The 14,566-nt window shown below is 44.9% G+C and overlaps 1 protein-coding gene across 1 annotated transcript in view; it reads right to left on the bottom strand.

Annotated features, from left to right (window-relative positions):
* The window catches only part of SYCP2 (synaptonemal complex protein 2), a 3,993,018-nt gene that overhangs the window by 2,852,109 nt on the left and 1,126,343 nt on the right, over positions 1–14,566 (bottom strand). The gene's annotated exons all lie outside the window — the stretch shown is intronic.

A 14,566-nucleotide genomic window follows, 5' to 3' on the forward strand; every position in this document is an offset into this window, starting at 1 on the left:
AACAAACTTTAGCAACCTCCTTCCATTGCCTTCATTACACAAGACAGCAAAGCCTAGAATCAAATATTGGCAGCACCCGGACAGGCAAATACAGATTACGCATACAAAAAGATTAAGGACGTTTATCAAGATACTGCTGTTCTCTCTGTCCCAAACATCATTATTGTGTTTCCTGTAAGCGTAAGCACTACACTGGTGAATTAGTGCATGAAGTATAAAGTGGGCAGAAAGGTATTGATTGGGCAGTGTAGCAAAAAAAACATACATTGGAAGTGTATTATTGTATTGACTCAATGCCTATAATGCGTTGCCTGCTTAAGAGAAGCCATGATCACAACAAAAAATATCACAAACATCATACTTATAACAAGTTCACGACCAACAGTAAAAGAAGTACAAGGATTAAAAAATGCAAGGCTGGACACAGTATGACCCCCTGCGCCCTCCTTGACCAACACCAACTTTACTTGTGGGATTCATATGAACTGAGCTCTGGGCACAATGTATAAACATGTATAAACATGGATGTGTAACAAAAATGAACATAAAAAAGGAAATACTGAAACTAAGTTATTCCCAAAGACTCCGCACCTACAAGGCACTTTCTTACTAAACATTACGTGCTCTGTCCAAAAGTCGTGAAAATACTAGCAACAATCACACTTATGAAATACAGCAGTGCATGTTCAAATCTTGGCACCACTTGCCCCAAAATCTATACTGACAGCATCATTAATATATTACAGGCAGTTTGAGCAATTTATATGAAGAGTATCCAGTCAACAATTTAATGGATAAAGCATATAAATAAGGGCTATGCTGATGTAAACATGGTTATCTCTATAGCAGGTTACCAGCCATCCCCATTGTGGCCCTCTACTATGCATTACTCAGGGTAGCAATAGCAGACCATGTAAATAATGACAGTAGTACAATAAAATCAAAAAGAATGTAGGAATTGAGAATTTCTTTGACATCAAGGAACTGGATAAAGTGTCTAGGCAACACATTTGAATAAAATAAACACATAAATATACTCTTCTCCATAAGCTTTTTCCTTCAGCATAAAAAAAGCCTTCCATTCAACTTGTTACTCAGGCTAGCAATTGGAACGCATAAAACACTTACATAAGGCACATATTAAGAAAACTACACAAACTAGTATTTAGTGACAGTCTTCCTCACCCAGACTAGACCATTCTAGAAGTACACAACCAAGATATTCACAAGAGTTGCACGGCTGAACAAGTGATTTTTGCAGCTCCCTCCTGATGCTCATGAAGGCCTTCCCTTACAGCACAGTACAAAGGGTAGCAATTCCAAAGCACGTGATAGGGCAACAAATTCACTGCCTAGCAAAAACACGCCATGTCAGTAATATATAACCAAGCACTAAAATAGTGGTATCAAAGAGGAACATGAGGAGGGAGAGGGAGGAAGCAGGGAATTATGTCATGACGATCCATTTAGTTACTATTTGGGATAGCCACGCATATGGAATGGCTGTTGGAATCTGCTAGGGGGTGGGAGGGATGGGGATATGTAAGATTATTTATGAAAATCGAATAAATATGAAGTAGCTTTGAAATATTTAAGAATGTATGCAACATCGCAACGAAATGTATATTAAATGTGATTTTTGAAACGCCAATAAAATATGTTTTAAAAAAAAAATCTGTAAACATACAGACCAGAACCTGTGAAGATCTTTGCTAGGAGCACTATGCAGCGATCAAGAGGGTTACTGGCAGTGCTGACCCTTGAAAGACTGCACAGGTGATTTTGTTGCGAGTTGGGAGGCAACTGGACAGATTTATCTGGCGATACTTGTTAGGCAGAAATTAACTAAACCCTAAAGTACTGTTCCTCTGACACAACAGTCAGTTGCAGTCAGCCCAACAGTATTATGAGCTTTTCAGTGTTGAAAACCACTAAGCAATCAGGGTGGTGAGTACACATGCATGACCCTCATCTAATGCAGTGGGCAGGTATGAACCAACTGCCTCCCACAAACACAAGAAAGGCCAGTAGAGCTAGGCTTTAATGAGGAAGAGATATAGGTCAGCCAGCATACAGATGACACTGCACGACATACCGCTAAATGAAATCTATGGCCCAACATAAGTTAAAAAGACAAACCTAAACATTCAGCATCCCTTTGCGGGCATGCCCACAATTGATATATGGGACCTCATGACTACATGTTTGGTCCTCCCATAGTAAAGAAACACTACACTAAAAAGAGGTTCCCAATGTACAGTGGTACATCTCAGACATTGCTGCGTAACAGAGGACCAATCATATGTAAAGATGCAGACAAATATAGCTTAAAATAACTACAAAAAGGACCACCAATTATGCTTTTCTAAGACAGTACAAAAGATCAGCGGATTTATTTGCATCTTGTTATTTAATTACTCTGTGTTTAAAACTAATTCAGAGCCATAGGCAAGATATTGCTGTGTTAAAACATATTGCAGGGTAGAGAAGAATCGCTATTCCTTCTGAAGCACGAACCTTGTGTCCCCCCTATCAGGGGTCATGATAAAGAAGAATCAAAGTAATAATTTAAGGGAAAACGTTTGTGTCTCGGTGTCTCAGTGCCCCAGGCACGTCAGCATTACTTATTCTCCTGCAGAGTGCATGCCAGCCCGACTGGATTATCTAATGCTCCTGTCCCAGCACACTGTTAAAGTTGTGTCGAAAGGTGTCAGTCATGTCGGGCATAAGACACCGCAGCCGAAACCTCACACTTCATCGCTTCACAGACACCCGGCCCCTAGACCTCACCTCTGACCCACCCCCTGGCTTTTGCTTCCATGATGAAGCTGGCAGAGACAGCACAGCCCCAGACATCCTCTGCCTTAAGGGGTGGGTCTTAACTGTTTTTTCCGCGTCAAAACAGGTTAAAACTTGGAAGTTGCCAAATAACGAGCTTATGATGAGCATACAAAGGGATCGACAAGCATCAAAAGGCACAGACGCCCTGAAAGATCAACTAATAGTATCACCTTTAATCTGCTCAGTATCAGAAGCAATCTATACGTGCTAACACACTCCCCACCACAGCTCGTGCAGTCTCTGCCAGCTATGGAAAAAACACCCTGCACTAAGAATGCCTCAATTATGTTCGTAACAATGCAGCTCATCGGCACAGACACTAATGACTTAAGGACTTTGATGCACACATTCGTACAAATTATTTTTATACAATACATTCTTTTTCTCATGGGAGAACACCCAAAGAACTACACAAACACAGTAAATATCAGTTACAAAGTTCTGAAAAGGATATTATGGTCACAGCAGCTATCTCACACAGAATGCTCTGCCACTTTCCCCACAAAGACCAAAGCTTTGCATCATTCTCTTACGGCCCCCTGTACAGTAGATCCATATCCTGCAAAATCCAACTGCAACAGACAGTTGAGACTTTGGAATCACAAGGAGTTTTTTTTATTAATGTCCGATGCTTTTGACTTCTGATGCGAAGCACAGTCTGAGTCAGAAGCTGAATGAACAGCTCTGGGGAACCCTGAAAATTATCCAAGACCCAGACTAGAGATCATGGAAAGAAGCAGGGAGGACAGATGGATACAGGACCAGGTCGAAGCTGAGGATCAAAGAGATCAAAATGCGAGCAATAAGAGGCGGACAGCCTGCAATCGAATCTAATTGCAGATCAACTCACTCCAGCAGCGAAGGCAACAGAGTCTATGATCCCACAAGCCACTAACATACATGACAGTCCAAATCATGCCCTCAAAAATGTTTTCCTTCAAGTCAACCACAACCCACATTTGCATCAATATATGAACTCAATAACCAAGCAACACATACAGAAAAGATTTTGCTGCATTACACACGGAGAGGGGGGGGGGGGGGTGCGGGGGCGGGAACGGACACACGGGTAGCGGGAGGGAGCCTCCCCTAGCCCCAGCACGGAGGGTAAACAAAGCACTCACCTGGACTTCGTTCCGGCAGATCTCTTGTTTCCTGCTCTCCACTCCTCCTACCGATGACGCGGCGGAGGCTCGGCCAGCTGGGCCAATACCAGCGCGGATGGCCGTGTTCCTTGTAACCTGCACCAGCCTATGCCATGCATTTACGACCCACCATTTGTAGGTCTTCTCTGACTTTGTAATCGTACGAGCAAAATGCCACAGACTGCACGGCCGAGTTGACATCTTTCCAAACTTTGTCTGTGCATGCAGTATTTTTGCAGAGACTTTTCTGTCTCTTGAAGATTGTATTTCATACTATGGCCAACGGAGCGGGATTTTTTTCAAATAAAGCTGCCGCTTGTGTAACAAGAATTCGCGCACGCTTTCTTAGGTCCTGACAGTCAGGCAGGCTCATATTTCCCGCGGAGCGTTTGATTGGTCACGAACGATTTCTTGCAGCTGTCTTTCAAGCGGCCAGCTGGTGCACCCATGTCAGCCAATCACTACGGGAGGACCTGCTTCCTTTTGTTCGTTCGTAGGAGTCCAATTGACTGAAGTAGTCTGGGTCTCCTGCTCGTTGGCTGCTTCTCTTCTGGCGCCAAGTGTGAATATCATATAAAGCCCGGCGAGCACTGAATATCCTCTGTCCGTTCGCAGTCTTTTAACTCGGCGTGTCTCTCGTGTTTTATTTTCTTTTATTAAAAAACGAAACTGAAAGCAGCCGAGGCGGGGCTCTGCTCTCTGCTCCACCCGCGCAGCCTCACGGCCCTAACAGGCCGCGAATGCGGGAAGTAGAGGTATCGTTTGCAGAGAGGTTTGAGGGGACGGTGCGTGTAAACTGACCCAGTTTTTAGACATATTTGTTAAAGTAACAAATAAAGCACTGAGCGTGAGAGGCAGCGGGAGGGGGCGGGAACGGGGCCGGAGACACGGAGAGCGGGAGGGGGGCGGGAACGGGGCCGGAGACACGGAGGGCGGGAGGGGGGCGGGAACAGGGCCGGAGACACGGAGAGCGGGAGGGAAACGGCCAAAAAATAAAAGCAAGCACTCACCTGGACTTCTTACGGGTGCAGTCAATGCCGGAACAGATTCGGGGGCGTTCCTGAGGGCTTTTGGCTGACGTAGCATGACGTCGACAAAAGCCAAAAATTCTCGGGAACGCCCCCGAATCTGGTCCGGCATTGACGGACAGAGCCAACTTCCAATGGCTAGCCTCCATTTATGGAGCTAGCCAATGGGAGGAGGGGGCTGTTACCCGACTCCACACACAGAGCATAAGATTTTTTCCTAGCACATGCGTACTTCGTACGCATGCATCGCTAGTCAAAACCTAAAAAAGGCCTTACAGCTGCGTCAGGACGTTTTTTGGAATATGGAGAAGTTAGAATATACTTCTATGCTGTTTGTTCAGGGATTGTTTTCTTTTGAATTCACAAAGGATATATAACAAGCATTGGGAAAGCCAATAGTTCTAGCATTGGCCGCCAGACCTCTTGTTTTGTTATGTTTTGCAAAACGTTATTGTTTGGGAATATGCCTAGCCCTCGTCAATCTAAAAAAAGAAATGTTACAAGGAAAAAAAATCTTTTGCTCTAGAAAAAACTCACATTACCATAGTACTCCCTGGCATTGAAGGATCTGCTTAAAAAGGTCAGTCGGCCTGGCATTGGATCAATCAAGCCAGAAAGAAAGAAAGAAGTTGAGAAGAGAGGAAAAAAAAGAAAAGAGAAAAAAGGAAAGGGAGAGAAAGAGAAGAGAAGAAAGACAAGTAAAGAGAAGGATGGAAAAAAGAAAAGCAAGCAAAAAGGGAAGAGAAGGGAGAAAGAAAAAGAAGAAGGGGAGAGGAGTTGGCCTAACGGCTAGGGCGCTCGACCTCGGACCTGGAGGAACTGGGTTCGAGTCTCGGTAACGACGCCAAACTTCCTGTGATTCTGGGCAATCGTTTTGATCTACAAAAAACTCACATTACCATAGTACTCCCTGGCATTGAAGGATCTGCTTAAAAAGTCAGTCGGCCTGGCATTGGATAAATCAAGCCAGAAAAAAAGAAAGAAAGAAGTTGAGAAGAGAGGCAAAAAAGAAAAGAGAAAAAAGGAAAAGGAGAGAAAGAGAAGAGAAGTAAAGAGAAGGATGGAAAAAAGAAAAGCAAGCAAAAAGAGAAGAGAAGGGAGAAAGAAAAAGAAGGAGGGGAGAGGAGTTGGCCTAACGGCTAGGGCGCTCAAACTCGGACCTGGAGGAACTGGGTTCGCAGGGGCGGCCTTAGGCATGTGCAAGCTATGCACCTGCACAGGGCCACCAAACCCCAGGGGCCACCACGCCAATATATATCCTTAATATAATAATCCTTTGAGGATGGATACATATTTGCGTGGCGGCCCCTGGCAGGGATTTGGCAGTCTCCGGCTCTGTTCCACTTCCAAACACCCTGACCCCCCCTCTTCACTGGCCTCCGCGTTCCGCCCTGCCTGGACCCCCTCTTGCGGGCCCCCTACCTACGCTCCCTGCCCAGGGCCACCATGAGTCTAGCGCCGCCCCTGGGGTTCGAGTCTCGGTAACGACGCCAAACTTCCTGTGATTCTGGGCAAATCACTTAATCTCCCCGTGCCTAACATGTGTCCTAATGTAACGTAACTTGTGCTATGTAAAGCGCTCTGATACCCGATGTGCTATGTACAGCACTCTGATACCCGATTCGGTTCGGGTCTAGTTCGCACTATATAAAACTCTGCAAAAAAAAAAAAAGGGACAGGGGAAAAAGAGGCAACGAGAGAAGGAAAGATAAAAAAAATAAAAGGAGGCAAGAATGAAAGAGAAAGATAGAAGGGAGAAAAGAAAAAAGAACAAAGAAATTAGGAAAGAAAAAAAAGGATTATATAATAATACAGAACATGATAACATGGGTACAGCATTGTGAAATAGCAGGAGTCTGAAAAGCAGAACACTCCAAAAGGAATTTACATCACCATAGGAAGGAGATAAGATCTGATAAAGATGGAATATTCATCAGAAGCGTCCTGCTATCAAATCAGACGCTAAAAACAAATGCCAAACTAAAGTATTTATAAAGTAAAAACAAAAACACTGGCACTAAAGGGTCTAGCGGAAGTGCTCCTTGTGCGAGAGCAAAATGCCATCACTCAAAGGAAAGTTACCCACCAGCTATAGTGCTGTGGTGGGCAAAAGAAAAATGTGAATGACACGCCAAGGGATGAAGAGAGGTGGCTGAAAGCTACTCTATATAAGTATATTATGCACATTTTAGTAAATTCAAAAGGTCTTAGATAACGTCAGGCCTAAAAATTGCAATACCATCCTTTTGAGGGAACATGAAGCAATATGAAACACATAGTTATTCATGTATACGCTTCCCCTGGTCATAATAAATTCAGATACTATTTATTTTCAGCACACTCATACATCCAAATAAACTTACCTGAAAGCCGCCGCAACACGCAGAACGCCACAGCTTGCCAGGCGTTACAGCCCACGCCGCCACAGCAGAGAGTCACCTTCCCTGAAGTCAAAAAGCGCCGTCGCTCCGGGACTACGAATCCCGGCAGCCTACGCGGCGGCGCACGCTGTGACACCGCGAGGGCGCCAGGGGAGGCGCACAAAAGCGCAGCAGGTCCGGCGGAGCTTTGGGACACACAAATAAACTTACCTGAAAGCCGCCGCAACACGCAGAACGCCACAGCTTGCCAGGCGTTACAGCCCACGCCGCCACCGCCGAGAGTCACCTTCCCTGAAGTCAGAAAGCGCCGCCGCTCCGGGACTACGAATCCCGGCAGCCTACGCGGCGGCGCACGCTGTGACACCGCGAGGGCGCCAGGGGAGGCGCACAAAAGCGCAGCAGGACCGGCGGAGCTTTGGGACACACAAATAAACTTACCTAAAAGCCGCCGCAACACGCAGAACGCCACAGCTTGCCAGGCGTTACAGCCCACGCCGCCACCGCCGAGAGTCACCTTCCCTGAAGTCAGAAAGTGCCGCCGCTCCGGGACTACGAATCCCGGCAGCCTACGCGGCGACGCACGCTGTGACACCGCGAGGGCGCCAGGGGAGGCGCACAAAAGCGCAGCAGGACCAGCTTCGCGGGACGCCCAGGGCGAAGCCCGGGCAAAGGGCGGGCCCTCTACGGCCCTCAGCGGCACGAGGAGGCAGGGCTGGGCCAGAAACTCTACAGGACGTCACTCAAGTAAGCCATATTGTTGTGTGAACTATATACTAAGTACTTAAAGTTTTAAAAGTTGGCCTTGAGTATATTGATAGTATGTCGGCGAAAACGAAGGAAGCCCCACAGAAGACCCTTGACAATTTTCTGGTCCAGACAGTCAGGAAAATTAATATGCAAAGGAGAGACTCTCTTGGACTAAGCCAATCCCCAGACCTTCGCTGTTTGTCACCTACTGCTTCCACTATGATTGATGACACTATCTTGCAAGAAACTAGCCAGGAGAATGTAATTAGCGGCCCCATTCTCCTGGATGTAAGCAGTGCACCAGATAATGCAGATACGGCTATCGAGACTTCTAACATACAGGCTGAGGGTGGTATTGATATTGACACTGACTCTGATCAAGAGACACATGCACAAGCTGCACCCAAGGAGATGACACCCAAAGGTCATGCAACAAGACCAAGACGCTTATGCACAAAGATTCCCCTAAAGCTGAGTGGCCCGCGTATAGGGGCAAGAAAGAAAAGGGTTACTACCCCAAAGACTAAACAAGCTAACGCCATGGAGGATAATCAGTGTCATATTTTTGAGGATGCTTTTTTCGAAAGGATCTCTGACTTTCTTGAGCATAAAATCAATGCCATTGTTAAACCCTTAATTTCGAAATTAGACAAATTGCATGCAGAGGTCAAGAGGTTGGGTGGCTTAAGCACTAAGGTAATAGATGGGGTGGAAAATATCACTAAGATAGTCACTATCATGCCCAATAACACAGGGGGAGATGTGATCAATGAAGTCTTTCGTGATAATGAAGGGACTCAGTTACCTGTTGACAATCCACTGCCCCAGCCATTAATACCTCTGTCTACCATCTCTTTTGGTTACCATCCCAACAGATGTTCTCCCTCCCGCTGGACCACTCCCAGCAATTACCCAAACAACGGTTCCTCACCAATTCTTAGTTGAGGCCACCCCTGTGGTTCTGGTGCTTGCAAACGTACCCCCTCTGGAAGGGGGAACAGTCGAAAGCCCTACCTCCCTTACTAGTAAGGCTCTGCACTGGTTAACCAACAACATGCGGTTAGCCCCAGGGGGGAAACATCATCTGGCAAATGTCATCACGTCTGCGACCAGGGTCCCCTGGCTGGGAAACCGCCCGAAAAAATTTAAGGGGGACTGTGTGGCAGTGACCCTCTCAAACCAAGATGCTCTCCCAAACATCCTGGCCAACCTATTCCCCCCCCAACGCAGAAAAGGTACCGTTGTTCCTCTTACTTTGAAGTTTTTTAATGGGAAGCAACAAAATGTCACGTACCCAAGGACTCCAGCGTTGGGGTGGGATAGACCCTGGGACACCAACCCCAGACAAGGGCAGGACATAAGGCATAATTCTGTAGCTCAATATCCCTTTCTTTCACGGCAAAATTCTTTTGTTGAACCTCTCCAGTTATTTAACCGCTATGCCCCATTGTCCTTCATGGACCAGAATGATTGACTCGCTCCTATAGAAGATACTAACAATGAGGATTTCTTACCTGTTTCTTTTCCTGCCCCTGCACATTTAGATTTAAAAAATAAAAATAACAGGGTGTGTAGTATCCTGAGCTGGAACATCGCTGGTATTAACTCAAAAATTGGTAATAAGAACTGGCTGGAAATGGTTAGTTCTCACGACATTCTTGTATTCCAGGAGACTTGGGAGACGTCCGACGGACTTGCTCTAGACGGCTTTTCCCAGTTCTCTGTACCTGCTGTTCCTAGCACATCTGGAAGGGCAAAGGGAGGCTTGGCTATATATATTTCCTTAAACGTTCAGGGAAAGCCAAGACGAATTAACTTTAACTCAACAAATATACTAGCAGTTGAATTAACTACTTTTAACTCACAGCCTATCTTATTAGTTAATTTTTATAATTCTCCTGTCAGTCAACTGCTCAACGAGCACTTGGAAACCTTAGAGGATTTCTTGTCTACCCACAGCGAAAATAGTGCCCACGGCTATGACGTGATTCTCATGGGAGACTACAATATCCACCCATGCCACAGGGACTGCCGTGAGGAATATGAAGATTTTCCCCCTTATCTCTGTATTCCGCACTTTGAACACTCACCGCGTGGGGAGGCATTGGAATCACTTCTAGAAACTTTTAACCTTTACGAATTTTCTATTAGTAATAGAGACTTGAGGTTACCGACATTTGTGGGTAACAACTCTGGCACAATAGTAGATTATATTTTTTTGTCACCCAGTATTTTGTCTGAGGTCTCAACCTATAAGGTAGAAACCTCAGTTTTTAGTGATCACAACCCAGTAATTTTAGAGATTTTATCCCAGTGAGTTCTTGGAAAGAGAGAAGCTGCAGCCTCATGTGCGACTAATTTAGTTCTGGGAGATCAGAACCGCAGGTTGAAGTGGGATAAAGTTACCCCGATCACTTTTATACAGGATACCCTGTCCAAAGTTGAGGGTGAGGTCACAATCTGCCTAGAGAAAAATAATTCGCCTCCTATTTTGATAGAGGCCTTCAATACTATCTGCAACCAGATTGACCTGGATCTGACTGTAAGGAACAAGTGCCAGTTATTTAAAGGTAAAAAATGGTTTAATACAGATTGCTCAAAGGCCCATTCAATTCTCCTAAAGGCTCTAAAAGCGGAGCCAAGAGACAAAGTACAGATAGCGCTGTTAGGAAAAACTATAACAACGCCATCAGAAAGAGAAAATCAGAGATCAAAACTGAGGCCTGGAACGATTTGCTCTCGCCTGAAATCCAGAGAGACAGCTCAAAATTTTGGGCGATAATAAATCATCCCTTTTTTGTGGATCCAGATAAGCAGAGAGCAGATTGCACCATTCCGGATGACCAATGGGTCACACACTTCAGCAATATTTACAGCTGTCCTGATAATACCTCAGGCCGCGGATTACCATCCACACAAGTAGTCCCTCCCATTTCTCCTTTTAGTATAGAAGAGGTAAAAAAAGCTATCAGCGACACATATTCCAAAAAGGCTCCAGGCCCTGATGGGGTCCCCGTTGACTTTTTTAAGAGTGCCCCTGAATTAAGCGCCAAAATTCTTACCAATATTTTTAATGCCACAAGAGACTTTGCCTTTCCTATTAGCTGGTCGAAGTCCACCATAATACCTATTTTTTAAAAGGGACAAAGAACAGACCCAGCCTGTTATAGGCCAATCTCCCTAATCGACTCAAGTGTCAAGATTTTGGGAAGAGTTCTCTTAGGTAGATTGACCCAGCTTCTAGAAGAAAAGAGCATTCTATCGAATGCACAACACGGCTTCAGAGCAAAAAGGGGAACCCTGGATCAGTGTCTGAATTTAGAACTGATCATAAGTAAGTATGTAGCAGCCAAGGGGGGCTCCCTGTACATGGCCTTTATGGACCTCTCATCAGCTTTTGACCTGGTCAACAGGGCTAAGCTGTGGGGGGTCCTTTTGGCCATGGGCTTTGATGCCCCACTAGTGGGATACTTGGCAGAGTTACATAGAGACCTCAAGACGTCTGTCAGAGTGACCAGAGAAGGGAGATGTACCTGTCATTTTGAATCAGGGAGAGGGGTTAGGCAGGGATGCATCCTTGCACCCCTTCTCTTCACACTTTATATAAATGGTCTTGAGGCAGTTTTGGCTGCGTCCCATATGGATATTCCGCGCGCAGGAGAAACAAAGATTCCTGTCCTCCTGTACGCGGATGACGCCGTCCTTCTAGCACGTTCTGGAGTGGCACTAAGCAAACTACTGTCAGCCTTTGGGGATTTCATGTCCTCACTGGACATGAAAACTAACGTAGAAAAATCCCACGTAATGATAGTAGGAGCCGCAGGCAGGAAAAAAAAGACTAAAACTTTCTTTTGCTCAGGGAAGGAAGTCAGGAGAGTTCCATCCTTTCCCTACCTGGGCGTGATCTTTGACGAAAAAGGCAAGTGGGGCCCCCAGCTTTTGGCCAAAAGCAACTCAGTAGCAAGAGCGGCTGCTGGGCTGCTTGGTTTTGCTAAAAAGCTTGGTGCTCGCCCCATGGAGAGCATTATAAAGGTCTACAAATCTAAATGCTTATCGGTTGCCCAATACGGCTCTGTCATCTGGGGGTACACTAATCACGAGTATGATAAAATTCAAAAAGTTGAAAATAAATTCCTGAGAACTCTGCTCTCTGTCCCCCAGTCAACTTCTACTTACATAATACACTCAGAGCTCGGCTTGGGCTACATCACCGACACTTTGAAGGCAGCCCCAGTGATTGGTTGGTTGAAAGTGTGGCTCAATCAGGAGCTCACTCTAAACCATCATATTTTTAAAGATTGCTTAGCCTTGGACAATGTTTATAACATTCCTTGGTTAAAATATGTCAAGACGCAGCTAACTCTAGTTGGCCGATCTGAACTTTTTTCCTCCCCACATTTGATAAATCTAGAAGACATAAAGACAGTCCGAAACCTTTTGACTGAGCGCTATGTCCAGGAGAGGGAAGCCACAGAGTTGAACAAACATACGGTTAGGAAACATTGTACGATAATAACTGTCCCAGGTATGGAACCATATCTCTGTTCGGTACATAAACCATACCACCGTTTTCTCCTAACAAGATTCCGCCTTGATTTAATTCCTTTCATACTGGGTAACTTTAAAAAATGGTCTAGACCTGAAAATGCTGATCCTTGTGATTGTGACCAATTTTCTATTCAAGACACAACGCACTTTACCCTGTTCTGTGGTCATTACAAAGAGAGCAGAAAAAAATTCTTGCTGCCAATACTGTGCATTATGGGTTTTACTCAAGTCAAACCAGCTATGCTATTTCTGCAACTTTTACCCAGTTTAAAAGTGGCATTTCATGTTGCTAGTTTTTTGGTTGCTGGTGCACGTATAAATAAGCATCGCTTTAGCACCAGGCACTTTGTCTCTGATCAATGATTACCTTCTATATTCATATTTTTTAGATTATGGCACAATTTTACTCTTGTATAATGTGTTTTTAGGGTTTTTTATAAATTTTATAAATTTTATAAAAACTTTGTAAATTTATTAATTTTTCTGTATGTACTACTATGTGTCATGATGAAATGTTACCGTGTATTGCTCGTTCTTCTTTTATGATTTTAATTAATCGAATAAAGAAATTTTGACTGACTGACTGACAGCACACTCACAAGGGTGGTTAGAGAAGACCGACTTTTGGATTCACTGCTCAGGAAGGCTTCCTAGAGATTGCAAAGAGAGCAGAAGAAACCCCACCATGTGCCTTTCACAGATGTATCGATATCTACATTGGGTTTCTCCTTTCTAAATAGACAGGTAGGTACTTTTCAGAAAATATTTTATCCTTCTCTCTACTTACATTTCTTAGGTTGTGTGACACACTGGCAGTCTTATTCCTTTTCTCAAGTGCGTGGCATTACAATTAAAGAAATAGCTAACATCAGTGGTTCTTCATTTGTCGTCTAGGGGCCCCCATGGATCCGTGACACATGTTTAAGGGGTCGGTCACTGCTTAGAAAATGTGATAATATTAACAGAATAAGAAATGTATATACTTTATAAAATATATTTTTTTTAAATGTTCAATAAATGTGAAGGAATTTGAACTTGGGGGCTAAAGATCGTGGGGCAGATTTACTACAAAGTAACGCAGCACGGTGCAGCAAGTCATTTTGCTGTGCCGTGCTACATTAGTTTGGAAAACACAGAAATGTGACATATTTACAAGAATATGTTGCGTTTCTGTGCTTCCCCTGCGCTGGCGCACAAACTGCAGCCATGCGCCGGCGCAGGCACCCTTCCACCATGGTGCAAGGATGCCTGCGTTGTGGGGAGATTGTTTTTGGGCAGGAAGGGACACCTTCCTGCACAAAAACAATCACAAGAGGCTTTTTCCTCTTTCAATGCGTGCTGTAGAATGCAGCACAGATTGAAAGAGGAAAAAACAAGGAGAAATTAAAGCATATCTCCTCGTTGCGCTTCACTACGCCACCTCAAGGGTGGTGTAGAATTCACAGGCATCTCCAGATTTACGATTTCTCGTAAATATGGAGATGTGTCTTGTTCCATGGGTGTTGCGTGGGAACACCCACAGCAACACCCATGGAACGCCCCTTCAACGCACAGTGCTGCGTGTGAAGGGGCCATATTTACGAGGAGAGAAAAAGTCATGCAGTGTGGCTTTTCCTCTCCTTGTAAATATGGAGGAGCCCCCTGCGCCGCCAGTTTGTCACGAAAAGTGACGTAGTGGTGGCTTTTCCTCTCCTTGGAAATATGGAGGAGCCCCCTGCGCCACCAGTTTGTCACGAAAAGTGACGTAGTGGTGGCACAGGGGGCTTGTAAATCTGCCCCCAAGTTGTTATCCTCATATTGATTCATGGAAGCAGTGCAAGATGGGCGGACTCAATTGAAATAATAAAAAAGGTCCAACCTTTGAATTCAAACTTTG

This window comes from Lissotriton vulgaris, chromosome 7 (assembly GCF_964263255.1).
Source record: "Lissotriton vulgaris chromosome 7, aLisVul1.2, whole genome shotgun sequence".
Taxonomy (NCBI): Eukaryota; Metazoa; Chordata; class Amphibia; order Caudata; family Salamandridae; genus Lissotriton; species Lissotriton vulgaris.